This window comes from Talpa occidentalis, unplaced genomic scaffold, assembly GCF_014898055.3.
Source record: "Talpa occidentalis isolate TD23 unplaced genomic scaffold, MPIMG_talOcc4v2.1 talOcc4.2, whole genome shotgun sequence".
NCBI classification, from domain to species: Eukaryota; Metazoa; Chordata; class Mammalia; order Eulipotyphla; family Talpidae; genus Talpa; species Talpa occidentalis.
This window is the reverse complement of record NW_023602073.1, coordinates 51725560-51744529: the sequence shown is the minus strand read 5'-3', so window position 1 is coordinate 51744529 and position 18970 is coordinate 51725560. Positions and strand designations below refer to the sequence as shown.

The 18970-nt window shown below is 43.8% G+C and overlaps 1 pseudogene; it reads right to left on the bottom strand.

Annotated features, from left to right (window-relative positions):
- The window catches only part of LOC119252292 (patr class I histocompatibility antigen, alpha chain G-like), a 32245-nt pseudogene that overhangs the window by 3661 nt on the left and 9614 nt on the right, over positions 1-18970 (bottom strand).

Below are 18970 nucleotides of genomic sequence, written 5' to 3'. Positions count from 1 at the left end.
GCCCAGACAGAGTGAGGATTTGCTGGGGGCTGGGAGGACTGCCTGCCTGCCATATGCCTGGTAAATCTAAATAAAAGACCTGCAAAAGCCACTGAGGACTCTGACTCCTCCTTTACCCGTTCTGCCCGGGATCATAGAAAACCTGCACTGTGTCCCTTCCTGCCCCGACACCAGGTAACACACGTGTGTGGATGGCTGTAGGGTAAGTGAAAACCATGTCAGACTTTTTGCCCTCCCACCATTAGATTAAATGCATGTCTGATGGCAGGCACCTGGAGTAGGGTGTGGCCATATTTAGGTGAGAATCACCTGGGCTGAGAGTGCGCTTATAAGGATGGTGTCACGGGGACACCAGTGGACCAGCAGAACCACCAGAAGGAGAACAAGCGAGAGAGCAGCACCAGCAGAAAAGCAGAGGCTACGGGAGAATGCCGGACAGTCCAGAAAGAGTGAAGATTTGCGGGGGCTGGGAGGCCTGCCAGCCTCGTGCCACCCCCGCCCCACCCCACCCCCCTGCCTGCCATGTACCTGGTAAAATCAATAAAAGCCTGAAAAAGCCACCAAGGGCTCCAGGACAACTCCTTCACCCGGCTGCTCAGGTCATAAAGAACCTGCCCTGTGCTCATCCTGCCGCTACAATGGTACTTCCCATTACCAGGTAGGGCTAGTTCTACCTGTGGCCTGAAAGCCCCCATGGGCATGTTTTCCCCACTTCCTTCCCTACCTGAGCACTTCTTCCACATCACAGCTGCACCAGTGCAACTCCAGTGAGCACAGCTCCAAGGAGAACCAGGCCAGCAAAGATGCCAGCGGTGGGAATGGAGGATTTAGGAGGGGGGAGGGGAGGGAAGGGGAGACCCTGAGCCCCAAGCCTCCATCTGATGCTCTGAAGGTCTCCAGAAGGGCTCCTGATGCCCCTGAGAAACTCTGTGCACGTTCCCCTCCTTACCCCAAGTCAGGACTCGGGGTTCCAGCAGCCCCTCATGCTGCACATGGCACGTGTATCTCTGCTCCTCTCCAGAAGGCACTTCCACAGCCGCCCACTTCTGGAAGGTTCTGTCCCCCACAGGCCTGGTGTCTACCAGCTGCATGTCCTGGGTCAGGTTCTCCCCATCTCGCTGCCAGGTCAGGGTGATGTCCGCAGGGTAGAAGCCCAGGGCCCAGCACCTCAAGGTGACCTTCTGGTCAGAGGTGGGGTGGTGGGTCACGTATGTCTTTGGGGCATCTGAGGAGAAGGGTGAGAATTTACACACTCTGGGTTTTTCTCTCATGGACCCCGAAGAACCCTCCTGTGACCATTCTCAGAATGGACAGGACAGTGGGTTTGGGAAGAGGAAGCACAAAATCTAGAAACCAACCTGGTCTGGGGAGTCTGGGAAAATCTCTTATTCCATAGAAAGTTCTAGAATTAGAACAACTCCGGATAGGAGGACTCAGTTGTTTAGGGAGGAGAGCATAGACTTTTGCTCCCTATCTGGGGACTCAGAAAAGCAGAGTCAGGTCAGAAAAATGTCCTCAGACCAATAACAACACCCTGAGAGAAAAACTGGTGGTTCCCAAGAGGGCTGCAGGGTCAAAAGGATCCGTGAAGGGAGATTCCAGGGCTGGTCTCCCCTCAGGCTCAGGAGACACTGGATTCCCTAACTGTTCTGAGGAAAAGTGGGGTCCTCTGGGGAGTCAGGAAACCCAGGGGGGCTCCTCCCCCACCCCCGACCAGAGAGGGGGCGCTGCTGTGACCCTGACTCCATCCTCCCCGCAGTGCCCGCCTGAGGAGGGTTGGGAGACCTCGCGGCCACCATACCAGAGCGCTGCAGCAGCGTCTCCATCCTGTTCTCCAGGTGTCTGCACGGCCACTCCGCGCACTCCCCCTCCAGGTAGTTCCTGACGCGCTCCGCCACTCCATCCGCCTCCCACTTGCGCCGGGAGATCTGAGTGGCCGTGTCCGCCGCGGTCCAGGAGCGCAGGTCCCGGTTCAGGGCCAGGTAATCGGCGCCGTCATAGGCGAACTGACTGTACCCGCGGAGGAGGCGCCCGCCGGGCCCCACGTCGCAGCCAGACATCCCCTGGAGGGTGTGAGAGCCTGTCCCCGCCCCGTCACCCCGCGTCACCCCGCGGTCACCCCGCCCGCCCCCGCCGGGAATAAACCGAAACTGACGCGGGAACCTCGCGGGGAACGTCCCGGGGCTCGTCCCGGGTCGAGGGTCCGGCGGGTCCCCCTGCCTCGGGGGACGCTCGGGCCGGGGTCTGGGGTCCCCGCCCGCCCGCGGGGGTGGGGTCGTGAGCGCCCCGGGCCCGCCCCGCTCACCGGCCGCGCTCTGGTTGTAGTAGCCGCGCAGGGCGCGCAGGTTCATTCGGAAAGCCAGCGGGTGGCGCTTAGCGGTCCGCGTCTGCCCTTCCCAGTACCCCGCCCCCCTCATGCTCCATCCAGGGCGCCGGCGGCTCCATCCTCGGCCCCGCCGCGTCGCTGTCGAACCACACGACCTGCGTGTCGTCCACGTAGCCCACGGCCATGAAGCGGGGCTCCCCGGGGCCGGGCCGGGACATCGCCGTGTAAAAATACCTCAGGGAGTGGGAGCCTGGGGGCGGGAGGGGAGACCCGGGCTGGGGAGATGGGGCGAGAGGGGAGGGGGCCGAGGGGGCTCCTGAGATTGAAGTGGGGCAGCGGATGAGAAGACTGGAGACTTAGAGGGGGGGCAGGACACTGAGAGGGACAGAAAGGGGTCAGGGCAGGGTGGGGTCAAGGGGGACAACAGGGTCAGCAGTGGGGCTGAGGAGACTTTCTTGGGTCCTGCGCCCCGCCAGGGGTTTCCTCTAGTACCCCATCCTCAGTGGCCTTTTCTCTCCAGAGCCTGCACTCACCAGCCCAGGTCTCTGTCAGGGCCGGGGCCCCGAGAGCAGCAGCAGGAGTGTTGGGGGCCTCATGACGGGTGCTCTTGAGTTCTGGGGAGACGGAGTCCACACTGGTGGCAGCTGTGACACTGATTGGAGTCTTTGGAGACCCTCTAGGCAATGGGGAGTGAGAACTGGGGGTGAGTCACCAGTATTCAAAGGAGGTCTTGACACCTGTTGTGGGAGATGTGAAAAGGTGGGGAGATGAGGAATCCCCAACAGTAACCTTCCCTGCCTTTCCTGCCCCAAGCACAGCCCACAGGGCTGAGACCCTGAGAACCATAAAGGACATCTGGGACTTTGCCGCCCCCCCTTCTCCTGCTCCAAGGGCATTGTCATACTGTGTCCCTGAGACCAGGCCTGGGACTGGGTCAGAGATTTTCAAGCTTTTTTGTTTCAGGATCTCTGGAGTTTTACAAATTAGCCAGGACCCCGGTATAAATTTAGGAGGTTATAGCTCTCAGTATTTACTACATGAGGAATAAAAACAATTTAAAGATATTTTCATTTAATGTAGAATAATATTAATTACCCAATGTGTGTTCAAAGTGTCTTAAAGAAATGTAGATATTTAATGAAAATAATCAGGGTCATGAGTGGGTCTTTTACAGCTGACATTTTTGCAATTATTTTTCCTCTCTGTCTCACTAGAGGCATGTTGGATTGTCCTAGTTTCTCCTGCATTTACTCTTTGTTTTGGTGGGTCAATGAAGAACTATACAGCCTCTCTGAAATATGTGAAAATAGCATTTTAAGTACTTTTCACATAATTGTGACTATTTAACTTTGTTCCACTTCTGCAATAAATTGAAACTATGCAAGTGGTGGTTTTGCAAATGTTATTTGCAGAGAGGTAGACCAGTATCACTGAATGTTTTCTGTTCTATTAATTCCATAGGCCTCTATTGATTATTAATCTTCAACTAATACATGATTTTAAAAAGTGATGCATTGTTTACCAGGTTATATGATCTTTATGTTAATTATTTGAGAATCAAATTTTGAAAATCATACATGTTTTATGTTCCAAAAATCTCCAAAGAAAAGTAAGTGGTTACTGGAAGTTGTCAAGTTTACAGCGATGGGAAACAGTGTTTCACTATCTGGTTTTCACTTGGAGCTTGTACTTTCATCAAGGCAGTTAATTACTATCATTTATCAACTGTCAGATGATTATGTTAAAGGGACAGCTCACATTCATTTTCTAGAAAGTGTGTACAGGTTAACCAAATCTAAATAATGATACTTTTTGTCATTCATCCCTTCAAGTAAAGATGGTAGTGCCTCCCCTTCCAAAGGGTCTAATTCTCCTTATACAAATTAGTGTCCTTGGCTCATAGTACTTTGGATTGTGGCAGAAGTGACTTCTATGTGTTCTATGTCATCAGAAACTGGGTTTCCTTTGTCTCCAGATTCTTTCTCTCAGGCCTGAGGAGATGCTCCCTGCTTTCCTGAGCCTCCCTGGCAAGGGCCCCACAGCTCTTCATACTGGACAGGGTGGTCTCTGTCCATGTTCCTGCTTCCTCCCCTCTGGCTTCCTCCTGTGCAGCCCTTCTCCTCTGGGCTTAGGTGCTGGCCCTGCCTGTGGAAGGTTGACAATGAAGGGTCATCACCAAACTTGAGGCCTCATTTCAATGCTTTTCTGTTTCTCATTGTTAACAACAACTGACGGTGTTTTTTACTCCCTCCTGGTCTGGAAATGCTTTGATTGTAACATTTTTATTTATTTTTTGAAAGATTTATTTATTTATGCATACAAGAACCAGGGTATAGGCCAGATGTGCAGGAGGGTGAGAAGACTAACCAGAGACAGAGTGGGGAACAGAACAGGCAGACTGACTGAAATACACTGCTGAGGGGAGCAGTTGGCGAGCCAGGAGAGTTCTGCTGCGCCATGTGGGTGTCTCCCTTTCTGAATGGGAATCAAACCCGTGCTGCAGAGGTGGCAGACAACTTCACAGTGCTGTGCTCAACAGGCTGCACCACCAGGGAGGCCCAACATTTTTATTTTTATAGTGAATATAGATTATGTCCTAAGAACTGTACCATATATATGTGTGTATATACACACACACACACATCATAAGCAAAATAAAGCAGGTCTTCCTAAATTTTGAAAGGGATGGTGGGTGGTGGTCGTCAGGCTCAGTGCAGAGCTTAAGGTTTGGGTTCTGTGTGTGCTCTGGGCAGGGCCCTCACATCCCTTCCTCCCTCCTCAAGATGCTGTTCTCTGTGGGGCCCACGTAGAGTCTCTCCATTCTTTAGTGGGTGTGGGCATTCATTACTATATTGCCAGTTCTAATGCTTTTGAGAAGATGGTTTTGTATCTCATATGTATCTCACATTTTTAGCTCTTTTCAGTGGGAAGGTGTCGATCCATCCAGCCCACCTTGGTCAGGTAGAAATTCTAAGGCAAAATCATTCAGTGACAAGATGGCGGGTCCTAGAGTAGAAGGTCAGAGCCTGAGAACACGTGACTGAGGGGGATCTGCCAAGTGTTTGATAGTGTCAGGTATTGTGTAATTTATTTTTGATAATAAATGATTTTGATAATAACTAATATTTGCCATTCACGCTCACACAGAGGATTCATAAATACTCAAGAACATACACAAATACATAGTCATGTCATCCTTAGTAAACCAAGTCTCCTCTACTCTGAACCCACTGCTGTCAGCAACTTCTCATTTTTCTTTCCAGAAGTCTATGTATGTGTTGATGTGCTAGGTCTGTAAAAGAGCTTGGGCCACAGACCAGGAGAAAATATTTGCAAAATATGACTAATATAATATATGTTTTAGAATATGCATGGAACCCTTAGAATTTAACAAGGAACAAATAACTTTCTAAAACTGAGCAAAACTTTGAACAGTTTCCAAGGACTATATTGATGGCAACTAGGCATATGAACAGAAACTCAACATCATATGTTGACATATGTAAATGCAAGTGCAAATTAAAGCAACATGGACACACAATGCACACCTGTTATATGGCTTAAATCCAAATCCTAGTACAGCAGCCCCCCTTTATCCACATGGGATGTATTCCAAGACCCCCAGTGGATATCAGAACCACTACTAGTATGGAGCCCTCTATACACGAAGATTTCCCTGCACATACATACATATGATATATTTGCTTTATAAATGAATTAATCACTGTGTGATTAATAACAATAACTTTAAAACAGGACAATCAAAATCACAACAATGTACTATAATAAAATTTGTGTAACTGTGATCTTTCTCTAAATATCTTAGGAAAAAATTTTAGCCTAGATTTATTTCAGGAAACTGAAGCCTTGGAATGTGAAGCCTCAGATAAGGGGGGGACACGGTGCACCAGATGCTGACCAGGATGGGGAGCAACAAGGACCCCCCATTCACTGCTGGAGGAAATGCAAAATAACACAGTCATTATGGATGAGATAATAACTAGTTCTTATTAAGTGAAACACAGAGTTACCCTAAAACCTGCTGATCACTCCCCTGAGTATTTACCCAACACACTTGAAAACTTTTGTTCACACAAAACCTGCACAGAAATGTTTATAGCAGAGCACCCCTTAAGTGTGGGCTGCACATGATGACTCCTTCCAACGACTGCTGTGTGGAAAGGGACCCAGGAAAGAAGGAACTTTACAGGGAGGAAGCAGAAACGCAACCTCAGCCAGGTGGGGAAGGTGACATCATCAGTGAGGATCAGGTGCAGGTGACTCTACAGGGTGCTGTGCTGAGAGTGGCCCTTCATGTTTCTGTTTTGCCCCAACCCCATCACCCCAGTCAACCAACCTCAAATTTTTTCTTTGATTTCCTCATTACCCAATGGTCTCTCAGTAGCATGTTGTTCAGTCTCCATGTAGTGGGCAATCTCCTTGCTTTCTTTTCCTGGTTTATTTCTAGTTTGATATCTTTATCATCTGAGAAGAGACTTGGTATGATTGCAATCTTAATGTTTTTTTTTTAAAGATTTATTTCTTTCTACAAGAACTGGAGTATAGGCCATAAGTGTGGGAAGGTGACAGGATTCACCAGAGACAGAGCAGGGAGCAGAGCAGGCAGACAGACTGAAAGCACTGCTGGAGGGAGCAGTGGGCTAGACAGAAGGGGTCTGCCACACCATGTGGGTAGCTCCCTGGATGACTGGGGATGAAACCAGCGCTACAGAGGATGCGGACAGCTTCACAGCGCTGTGCTCAACCCGCTGCACCACCAGGGAGGCCCAATCATGTATTTTTTGATGTTTATGTTGTGACCCCTTGTGTGGTTCATCCTGGAGAATGATCCACTTGTACTTGAGAAAAATGTATATTCAGGGTTTTTTTATTTAAGCGGGTATCAGTGTCCTATAGATGTTTATTAGTTCCATGTGGTGTAGATTTTCTCTTAGAGCTAATGCGTCCTTGCTGATTTTCTGTCTTGTTGCTCTGTACCTTGGTGAGAGTGCAGTACTGAAGTCTCCTACCACCTATGTTTTCAGAGCTGACAGTAATTATCTAATGTATTTTGGTGTTCCCTTATTTGGTGAGTATATACTGATGAGTGTTATGACTTTATGGGGTATTGTCCCCTTGATCATTATATAGTGTCCTTTGGTGTCTCTTGCCACCTTTTTTAGTTGGAAGTCTATTTTATCTGCTATGAGTATGGCTACCCCTGCCTTCTTTTGGGGCCATTAGTTTGTAGAATTTTTTCCCAAACCTTTACTTTCAATCTGTGCTGATCTTTAGAACTTAATGTGATATTAGCAGGAGTTTGGGTTCTGTTTTGAGTCCAGCATGCTGCTGGGGAGTTTAGTCCAGTAATACTTAGATACATGGAGGTCTCTTGTTGCCATTTAGGGATTATGTTGTGATTTTCCTCACTACCTTGTTGAGGTCTTCCTGTTCATTCCTCTGTTGGTTTAGATTTTAAGGCTTTTTGTAATATTTCTTGGTGTGGGGATTTAATCATAATGAATTTCTAAGATTGTATTTTTATAAGAAGGTCCTTAACTTTCCCTCATAAAGGAAGGTGAGCTTTGCAGAATGAAGTATTCTTGGTTCTTTTCCACCATGTTGTTGACATTATTCTCTCAAACCTAATAAATTTATTTTCTATTTTTTAAAAGATTTATTTATTTATTTATACAAGAACCGGGGTACAAGCCAGATGCGGGGGAGGGTGAGAGGATTCACTAGAGCCAGAGCAGGGAACAGAATAGGCAAACTGAAGAAATACACTGGTGAGGGGAGCAGCGGGGCGCTACAGAAGAGGTTTGCTGGGCCATGTGCGACCCTTGCCAGCCTGCCGGGATACAACTGGCACTGTAGAGGCTGCGGACAGCTTCACCGCGCGGCGCTCAACCGCCTGCGCCACCAGCGGAGACCCAAGCCAAATAAATTTAAAAGGACATAAATAATATAACGTATGTTCACACACAGGGCAGGAAATTCAATAACTAAAGGAAATATGGGAAACTCACAAATATGTGGAAATGCACTTCTACATAAACAAAAGATCAAAAAGAAATCAAACTGGAAATTAGAAAATACTTTCAGAATAATGATAATGAAGAAACAGCATGTCAAATTTATTGGATATATTAAAAAGCCTGTAGAGGGAAGTTTATAGCTGTAAGTGACTAAATTAATAAAATTCTGTAATCAATAACCAAAAGGTCCTCTTTTTTTTTTTTTTAGAATTTTTTTGAAGATTTATTTATGCATACAAGAATTGGGGTACAGGCCAGAGGTTGGGGCGGGTGAGAGGATTCACCACAGACAGAGTGGGGAACAGAACAGGCAGATTTACTGAAATACACTGCCAAGGGGAACAGCGGGAGTCAGGAGAGGTATGTGCACCATGTGGGTAGCTCCTGGCCAGGGATGGAACTCATGCTGCAGTGGCTGCTGATAGGTTGCATCTTAACCACCAGGGAGGCCAAAAAGGTCCTCTTTAAATCAAAGGAAAAAGAGGAGCAAGCTAAATGCAAACAAAGGAAGGAAAAAAATAAGTCAGAAATGAATAAAATAGAGAAAAGTGACACGATGCTTTAAAGTTAACTAAGTCAAATGTGTTCTTTTGAAAGTTCAATGAAACTGACATTTTCAAGTAGACACACTAGAGTAAATGATTTTCAGGCTTTTCTGCTCTCCTTCCATTAGCATTGCATGCCTGATGGAGGGTACCTGGATTTTGTTACATTGTTATATTCAGATATGTTTTTTTCTCTTGTGGGCCATGACTGTGGTATTGATACATTGGCCAATAGAAGCAGAGGCAGGAGGGAGAAAAGGAAAGAGAGCACCAGAGAGAAGGGCCAGAGAGCCCAGAAAAGAGTGAAGATTGGCGGGAGCTGGGAAGCCTGCCAGCCTCCTGGCCCCCTGGTACCCCTGCCTGCCATGCACCTGGTTGCTGCACTGCATGTAAAAGCTCAATAAAAGCCTGAGAAAGCCACTGAGGACTCCAGGACTCTCCTTTACCCAGTCTGCTTGAATCAGAGAGAATCAGAGAGAACCAGCTCTGTCCCTGTCCTGCCACTACACACACTAAAAAAAAAGGAAAAAAAGAAACTTCATGTATGTAGTGAAAGAGGGACTTTATGCAGCCATACAACAATAAAGAGAATTATAAAGAACTCTATAAAAAAGGATATGCCAAGTATTAGAGAACTTAGATATAAGACAGATTCATAGAAATATATCAACTACCAAAGTAGTTCAAGATGAAACAGGTAATTTAAACATACCTATAAAAATTACCGGATTGAATCAATTTTTAAAAACTACCTGCATATAAAGCTCTGGCCCAAATATCCAAATACTTCCAAAGTGTAGAGGTGCTAAAACTACCCAATTTGTTATATGAGGCCAAAATTGTTCAGATACTGTTAGCGGGAATGGATGTCCTGAGCAAATTCCATACAGGCTTTGTGGACTCCACCCCCACTCCATCAAGATACTGGAAACTACAAATCAAAATGACCACCAAAGGGAGGGTTGTGAGGACCTGAGGGCGGACTTAAGCAGCCATGTTTTCTATTTGGATATTTAACCAGCCATGTGAGCGGGTGTCTGCTTCTTGGCATCACAGTGCTGGGCTTTTAGCCAGCTATGGGTGGGTCATTTGGGATTCCAGGTCAGCGGAATGGGTAGGACGCATTTACGAATTTATCTACCTCTTTTTCTCCCTGAGTTATTAATTTCCTCATTTCCCCTTTCCTTGTAAATAAACCTTTGATTAACTATTAATGTGTGCCTGCAGTTTAAGTCCCCTTTAAGCATGCGGATAAGGCTCCAGTGTTAGGCATCCTGTTTTATATAGGGGTTGCTCTGTAACAATACAAGAGCAGATCAAGTTGTCAACAAGAAAAGAAAACTGCAGGCCAATATCTTTTATGGACATAAGCTCAAGAAATACTCAACAAAATACAGTAAATCCAATCCAGCAACATACAAAAAGAATTATGTGGAATAACTATGTAGAATTTATTCCAGAAAATAAGCCCAAGTTAACATAAAATTCAATTACTGCAATACACCAAACCAATTTAATAAAAAAGAACACCTCAAGCTAATTTCAGAATGTGTTGTAAAGGATTTGACAAGAGGAGCCTGGCAAGTTGGCAGCAGAGTGAAGATACCGGCCTTACCGCATTCTTATATTCACACTAAATTACACAGAACAAATTCATAACCACTAAAGGATAAACCAACATCTGCAGCATGCTACAAAAGTCCAGCAAAGCAGGGTGGGGAAATCTTTAATTGAACTCTGTGTGCAGTGATACAGGGGATACAAATCATAAGGGGGACCCTCCACAGGGCTTAATAGGTCTCCACGGAGACCCTTCACAGTGGCTTAACCTACTCTGGGGACGTTGGAGACCCAGCACTGGGGACTTTAGAAGGGGTGCACAGAGTTGGCCTCCAGGACAGGAGATGCACTATTGCAGAACCACAGGGGCAGGATGCAGAGTGATGACTGATGACACCAATGCTCCCAACATAGAACAACTAGAGCCCAGCCTAGAGAGAAGTGCCAGATGGATTCACTTGCTTCTCTAAAAGACTGTTACTTGTAGTGAGAAGTTGTGATACTCTAAACCACAGCCATCACTCAACCTCCTTACTCCCCCTACCTACCAACTCCCCACCCTCCCATACCCCCACTCCTCACATCCCCTCCCACCTGTCCCAAACAGGGTCAAACACAGCCAAATACATCCACTAAATGGTATTTAATATCAACTGGATTTTAACCCAGGAGAAAGCAACCGAGGCTAAAACCATGCAACAGAAAGCTTAGTTTGTGTCCAGTGCTGAGTTAAGTTCTCAAACTTAGCATAGGGGTTGAAGTTAGCATAAGTCTATTCAAGGTATTTAGGGCGAGGAGTTGCCCTAGAGGAGGGGATCACTGTGGACCCCCTCCCCACAACTCTGGTACCTACAGCACAGGAGGAAGCTTGAGTCCCTGAAACTCACTGGAGCTGATTCTTCAGGCCTCCTGCTCTGGGTCCTTTCCCTTATTACTCTTTGTCAGTGACAGTTCTCCTGTCACCTGAATAGGTACAAAGGGGGCAGTCTGCAATTTATCCCTGGTACCTGCTATAAGCACTGCAATGAAGAGACAGAAGAACAAATCACAAATGATGGAGCAAACAACCAAAACCCTGAATTAAGCCTCAATCCAGCAGAACTGTGGCATCTGCCTGAGGAGGAATTCAAGTGAACAGTTATAATAACACACTGAACTTGAAAAAAATTGCATGATGTAAATCAGGAACAGAATAAAGACCAAGAAAATATGATACTGTTACAGTTAGAACCAGGATCAAAAATATTAACATATTAAAAAATATGGGGCTTCAATAACAGACTAACACAAGTAATGGAGAAGATTAATGAACTCAAAAAGGGTAATATCAGAGAAAACACAAATAAAACAACTAGTGAAAAAAAAATTAAATGAAAATAGTGCAAGACCAGGATAGTGTAGCCCCTGAACCATTCTTGTTGGAAGTCAGGGACCTCACGATTCCTCTCTGGGACTGAGAGAGGGTGGGCTCCACAAACAAAGGTGAGCAGGACAGTGTGCACACAGAGCAAAACTGCTGCAGGCCCCACACACCGTTTGGACTGAGTAGAGACAGGCAGAGATCCTCCATTAAGGTGAACTGTGGGCACTGGGAGAGTGCAGCCCCTGCGCCAGTGTTGGAAGCCTGTGACCCCCATGATCCCTTCTGGAACTGAGTAAATACAGAGGGAGGGGATCTTCAGCACCCATCAACATATCCACAACATCACTACCCTTGTGGAGTCCACCATAACAGTGCTGAACTCGGTCTGGCCACCAGCTCCCAAATCCCAGAGGATGCACCCAAAAGCGATCCCTACAAGAACCAGCGGTACAATGTCTCAATGCATAGAACAAATTAGAAAACAAACATCAAGGAGAAGGGGAAAAAAACATACAACCAAGCAAGTCCTCAGGGCAAGTATACGCCACAAAAAGAAAATCAGCCACCAGAATTCAATAATGATGACTTGGAAGAACTTCTCTGCCTGCCAGATAGAGAATTTAAAATTGTCATGATTAAAAAACATAAAGAAGATGAAAAAGGTAAAGAATGATATGAAAAATATAATTAATGAATTAAAGAATGAACTTGAGACCTGAAAGACAGAATTGAAAGAAACAAAGGGAGACGTAACCTATGAAGCTATCTGCAAGCCACTACAGCATGAATTTGATCCCTGGCCAGGGAGCAACCCACATGGGGCAGCAGATCTCTCCTGACTTGCCCACTGCTCCCCTCAGCAGTGTATTTCGTCAGTCTGCCTGTTCTGTTCCCTGCTCCGTCTCTGGTGAATCCTCGCACCCCCTGCACCTCTGGCCTGTACCCCAGTTCTTGTATGCATAAATAAATAAATCATTAAAAAAAAAACAAAATCCAACCTTCTTCTGTCTCAAGGAAACACATCTATCAGTGAACAGAAGATTTAAATTGAAATGTTAAATAAGAAAATAGCAGAATTGGAGAAAGCCATGGAAGTAGAATAGGCCAAATTGGAGACTGAATCAGTGATCTGAAAGATGGAACTGGGGAAGACTCAAGATACAAAATGATAGATATAAAAGGAAAAAAAATAAAGAAATACTTCAATAATTATCCATGAGGAGAGGAAATATACAAATTCTAGGCATCCCAGAAGGAGAAGAGAGAAGGTAACCGAAAAATTATTTAAATAAATAATAGAAGAAAGCTTCCTGAACTTGAAGAAGGAACTAAATACACAAATACAGGAATCTAAAAGAATGCCAATCCACCTACATGAAAGGAGACCTACAGTGGGACACACAGTAGTGAAACTTCTCAGAGTTAATACAAAGAAAGAATAATAAAACTGAAAAGGGAGAAGAAACAGGGAGAAAAGGGAGAATCAACCCTGCACTTAGTTGTTAAATTTTCTTAGTTTCCTATAATCCAGAAAAGTTACTCAGCCTTTCTTGACCTTGATATTTTGGAAAAATAAAGATCAGTTTTATGTGGAATTTCTTTCAATGTGTGTATGTCTTATGATTGGATTCAAGTTACAAGATTTGGCAGGGATATCATGTCGGAAAGGCGTGGTGATAGTTTGTCCTGGTATTTGTGAAATTAGCATAACCACTTGCTTAAAGTAGTCTTCACTAGGTTTTTAACCATAAAACTACTATTTCCCCCTTTGTAATTAATTATCTGGGGGCAGATATTTGGAAGGTATGCAAATATCCTGCTCCTTAATTTTTCCTCTTAGACTTTAAGCATCTATTGATGATTTCCTAAATCCATCATTTATTTTACCTTTATTGACTTTCTACTTTAAGGATTAAAGTCCTCACCTCTCTTATGTAATTAATCAACTAATTTAATATCAGTATTGATACGTGGATATTTGTTTTATTTAATGTGTTATAATTCACTACGGTCATTATTTTAATGCTCAGGATGACATCTTTGGCCAGCAGGAAGCCCATTAAGCTTGTTTCTGTGTGAATTTTACATGTCTGCATCCGTGTTTGAGTACTTCCTCAATTTCCAGAGTCGAAAGACACTCCAGGCTTATCTTGGACTTTCCCAGCTGTAGACAATTCATTTGCCAAGAACTGTTGGTTTCTTTTAATGGAGAATCATATGCAGAATCCAAGAACTTGGCACTGCATGTGCTATTACTACTAATGTGTAACTGCTTCTAGGCCCTTTTAATGGACAGAGTTGGAAAATATGTATATATGTGCATACATAGAAATTCATATATGTGTATATATTTATTTGTAATTTATATACGTATAAATATAAAGGTGTACAGGTACATAGGTGCATATATACACATATGCCTGCAGTTATTTTTGCATCTATCTATTAAAAACTATGATTTTGGGTCTCCCTGCTGGTGCAAGGGGTTAAGATGCATCTTATGAAGCTATCCATAGCCACTGCAGCACAATTTTGATCCCTGGCCAGGGAGCTACCTACATGGCATGGCAGACCTCTCCTGTCTCGCCCACTGCTCTCCTCAGCAGTGTGTTTCGATCCGTCTGTATGTTCTGTTCCCTCTCTGTCTCTGGTGGATCCTCTCACCCCCTACACCTCTGGCCTGTACCCCAGTTCTTGTATGCATAAATAAATAAATCTTTAAAAACAAAGCTATGATTTCAACCATTTTCTATCACACTCAAATACCACAGGATATATTGCCATTTTATCCATTTCCACATGGAATTCCCTTTTCGGTGGTAGGAATCTGACTATGACTCCATTATCACATATCTACATATGGATTTGAATCCTTTCTCTGCTGCTTTACAAAGGGTGTAACCTTGAACAAATACTGAACTTGTCTAAACTTTAATTTTCTCATCTTCCATAAGTTATAATTAATTTCAGGGGCTTGGTAGTTTTTAGAAACGTAAATAAAAAATAAATAGCAGTGGCTAGCATATGATTAATGCCCAATAAATGTCATGCATTGTTATTATCAATATTATTATTATTTATTAATATTGTCATTTTTATCTTATTAGGCTTCATATGATCTTGTTTGATATTCATAATATATTTGAAAGTATTATGACTTAAGTGGGACAATTCTTATCTAGAATCCAGATGTTCCCATTTCTTTCCAGGGTTCCTTTTGCAAAACTCTTCTCTAGTAGTTTGCAATAGGAATTAGAAACATCTATTTTGTTAATTATACTTAACAGAGTATATACATTTTCTTTGCTTTGTAGGGAGAAAAAAAGAAGAACAACCACAGACATACTGCAATCAAATATCAACTCATGTCACTGTCTCTTTTCCACAAGTTAGTGGTACTGCATTAATAGGTGTCAACAGGCTTGATTACCAAGTGCTATTAGGCAGCTGAGAATAATGAATTTAGGTGTCATCATTTCAACCAGGAAGTATAAAAATGTCTTTCTCAATTGAGTTTTGAACAGGTAATCCATATTTACTTTTAAATATCCTACTGTTAGGGGGAAAAGGATGTCCTAAAGCTAATTCCATACAGGCTTTGTGGACTCCACCCCCCACTCCAGACCAAAGCCAAAAAACACTGGGAACTCCAAATCCCATCACCACCAAAGGGAAGGTGGCTGGGACCTGAGGGTGGGGTTAAGCAGCCAGGTTTGGTAAAAACCGGACACGTGGGCTTTGGAGAAGATCCTCCATTTTGGCTCTTGGCCAACTCGCAGCGTCCAGCCAGCTCTGAGAGTGCCTTTGGGTTTCCAGGTCGGCGGATGAGGTAGGACGCATTAAAGACTTTATTTCCCTATTTTCTCCCTGAGTTGTACATTTCCTTAATTCCCTTTCCCTTGTAAATAAACCTTTTATTAACCTTTTGTGTGTGCCTGTAGTGGAGTATTAATAAGTCCCTTTTAAGCGTGCAGGTGAGGACCCCCAGCCAGGCAACCTGTTTTATATCGGGGTTGTTCTGTAACAATACTAACAACTAAAGGTCTTGAAATGTAAACACAAATTATTAAAGAGTTTTATGTCTCTGTAAAGGGTGTTAAGAACATAATGCTTTATTAACATTCTAACCGCTGTGTTCCTGTTCCTTGCATGTCTTGACAATTCTTCTCTTTACTCCTTTACTTGTGATTAATTAGAAGTAGTAAATATAGCTTAGCTTTAAAATTGCACAGCTCCTTTATTTAAAGCTGAAGTCTACTTTTTCCACTGACCTTATTTGTACCTTGTGATATATCAGATACTGCTTGGAACTGGGGCCACAGAGTAAAAGGCATAGCTTGTTTCTTTACCTGGTTCATAATATAGTGAACACAGCCTGCGGAAGTACTTTTAGAAAGAATTGTAATAGAGGGGAAGCCCATTTTGGATACTGGAAATGTTCTACATGTGCTAATAACTGCTGTATTATTGGGGGAACGCTAGACTCTGACTCTGTGAGCAGCAACCATGACTTAACCACTCTTATATATCCAATGCCTAGAACATCACAGCTCCTCAAATAGCTAAATATGGGGGAATGAACAAATATATAAATCATGAATAAATAAAATATTTCATAGCATAGGATAAGGGGGATCCTACATTCCACAAACACCAGAGAACTCCTATATGGAGGTGGTGAGGAAACTAAATAATAAACTCTGATTTCTCAGTGAGTTAATGCAAATAGGGTTTTAGCAATCAAGATTAGTTAGCTTTTTCATGTGAACCCACTCTCAGATAACAACTATAGACTCCAAAAATTTAAAGAAAAATACAGTAACATAAAGACACGCTAAAGGAATTAAAAGAAACTGGGGGTAAATTTACATATGAAAGAAGTAAATGACACCAGGTAGTTTTCCTGTTTTGATGAAGTCTTTTGTTTGAGTCTAGGCCCTAGTCATAGATGGTTGGTGATTACAATTCTGATAGAATATAGTTTTATCTAGAATATAGTCTTACTAGTTCAGAGAGTCACAGGATACAGTATAGGAGACCACACAGCTGGAATGTGAAGAGGGAAATTCTGAGCAGGAGACAGTTTTGGGCACAGTGGGGAGAGGGGCATTCTGTAGGTGTGCTCCTTCCAAACCTCTGGCTGGCCCAGCATGTTTGCCTTCTCAATGTGCAGGCAAATGCAATGCTTTGGGAATTTTTGTGGAATACCTGCAAATACTTGCTTTATGTTTACCTATAATATGTAAAATGTTTATATAGAATGATATGTTAGATGGAATCGCTTTTAACTGGGTGAGTACTCTAAAGTAGTGCATTAACAGATTTTTGTTCCATTATTATCATCATTGTTCATAAAGATGTCCATTTTATAAAAAGTTCCTCTATAAAAAGTCTCCAGCATCAGGGCCTCCCTGGTGACGCAGGGGTTCAGTCTCAGCACTATCATGTTATCTGCAGCTACTGCAGCACATTTTTTATCCCCAATCAGGTAGCTAACCCACAAGGCACAGCAGTCCTCTCCTGTCTTACCCTCTGCTCGCCTCAGATCTACCTCAGTAGATCTGCATATTCTGCTCTTGATCCTGTCGCTGGTGAGTCCTCTCACCCCCCACACCGGTGGCCAAGGCCCCAGTTCTTGTATGCACAAGTAAATAAAAATATTAAAAAAAAAAAAATCTCCAGCATTTTTGCAGCTGGCAGCTGAGTGTGTTAGGGAGGTACCATGTTCCCTGCCCTCATTTACACACCACCTTGGACTAGGTACCTTGAACGAGGTATGGAGCTCAGTGGTCAGGTAAAGATATATAGCCTGGAAGACCAGGGAGAGGAGAGAAGTTACACACTTGCTTCTTCAGCTTTGACTTGTACCCAGGACTTGATGTGACTTGGAGAAGATGCGTGGAGGAGAGACATGTTGGAGACACTTGGAAGAGACAAAGGAGTGACAGAACATGGGGATGTTGACAATGGCAGCCCTTATCTTGATTCATATTTTTATATCTCTCCTTTTGTCCCAGACTTGCCTGACTGATTTGCCTTGCCCCCTTCTTACTATTCCCTGCCAAAAGGCACCATGGACTTGTGGCAAGCTCTCAGCCTCAGCAGCCCAGCTTCAGGCCCACCCTATTGGCTAGGCATTTGCCCACAAGAGAGTAGGTAATCTGGGGTGTTTAATTGGGAAACTTTTATTAGCAATATCCTTTCCTCTCTTCTTTATACATACTAAAGATCTTTTGCACTGAGAATCTGCTTTTTTATGTGGTAGATGGCAGTCCCCTGTTTTAGAGAGTGCACTCTCATGGGTTGGTGTCTCTGGTGCCCCTTGATCACAGACTAACAACTGCAGAGTTGTGTTATATGAAAGGATGGAAAATATTTTATGTTTATTAGAAATATTTACTTGAGAAAGCAAGGAATTTGGCAAGCAAACTTGATATTTAAATGACATTTCCTGTGGCATTCCACAGGGCTCAGTAGATAATCTAGAATCTCAACTAACCATTGCAAATTACTATCAAGAAATATTTAGTGTTCCAGCAATGAAGCACATTAATTAGGACTTGAAGGTTATTTTCTCAAAACAGTACCACACAGTTCTAAAATGTGCATCTCTGGTAACCTGTCATAGAACAGCTGAAGTATAAAGCCATGCTAACATGGACTAAAGAGACTTATCCAGTCACAACACACTCTTTGCTAATCTTTGTTATTGAAGACTCAAGCCAGAATGCAAGGGGATAGACATAAAGTTCCCATTTGGCATGTACAAGACCCCCCTCCCAGCAAAGCTCTGTTGTTTCATTTCAAGTAAAGGTCCTGTTCTTCCTTGTTTTAGAAGGAAAGCTCTGAAATTGCATTAAAATACCTTAAGTATAATTATGAAATATTTCAAGAGAACAGAGGTTAAATCACTTTGCTTAACACAAATCTTGATATAAAAGATGACAGACATTCTGCAGAAATGGGGGAGCGAGAGGATCAAAACAAGGAGGGACTAACACAAGGGACTATGGTGATGGTGCATGGGTGAATTGGTGGTTGGGAAATTTTATGGGGACTACACCTGAGAGGAGAAAGCACACATTGTACAAAAACGAACATGATGTAAAATATACGTAAATAAATAAATTACATATAA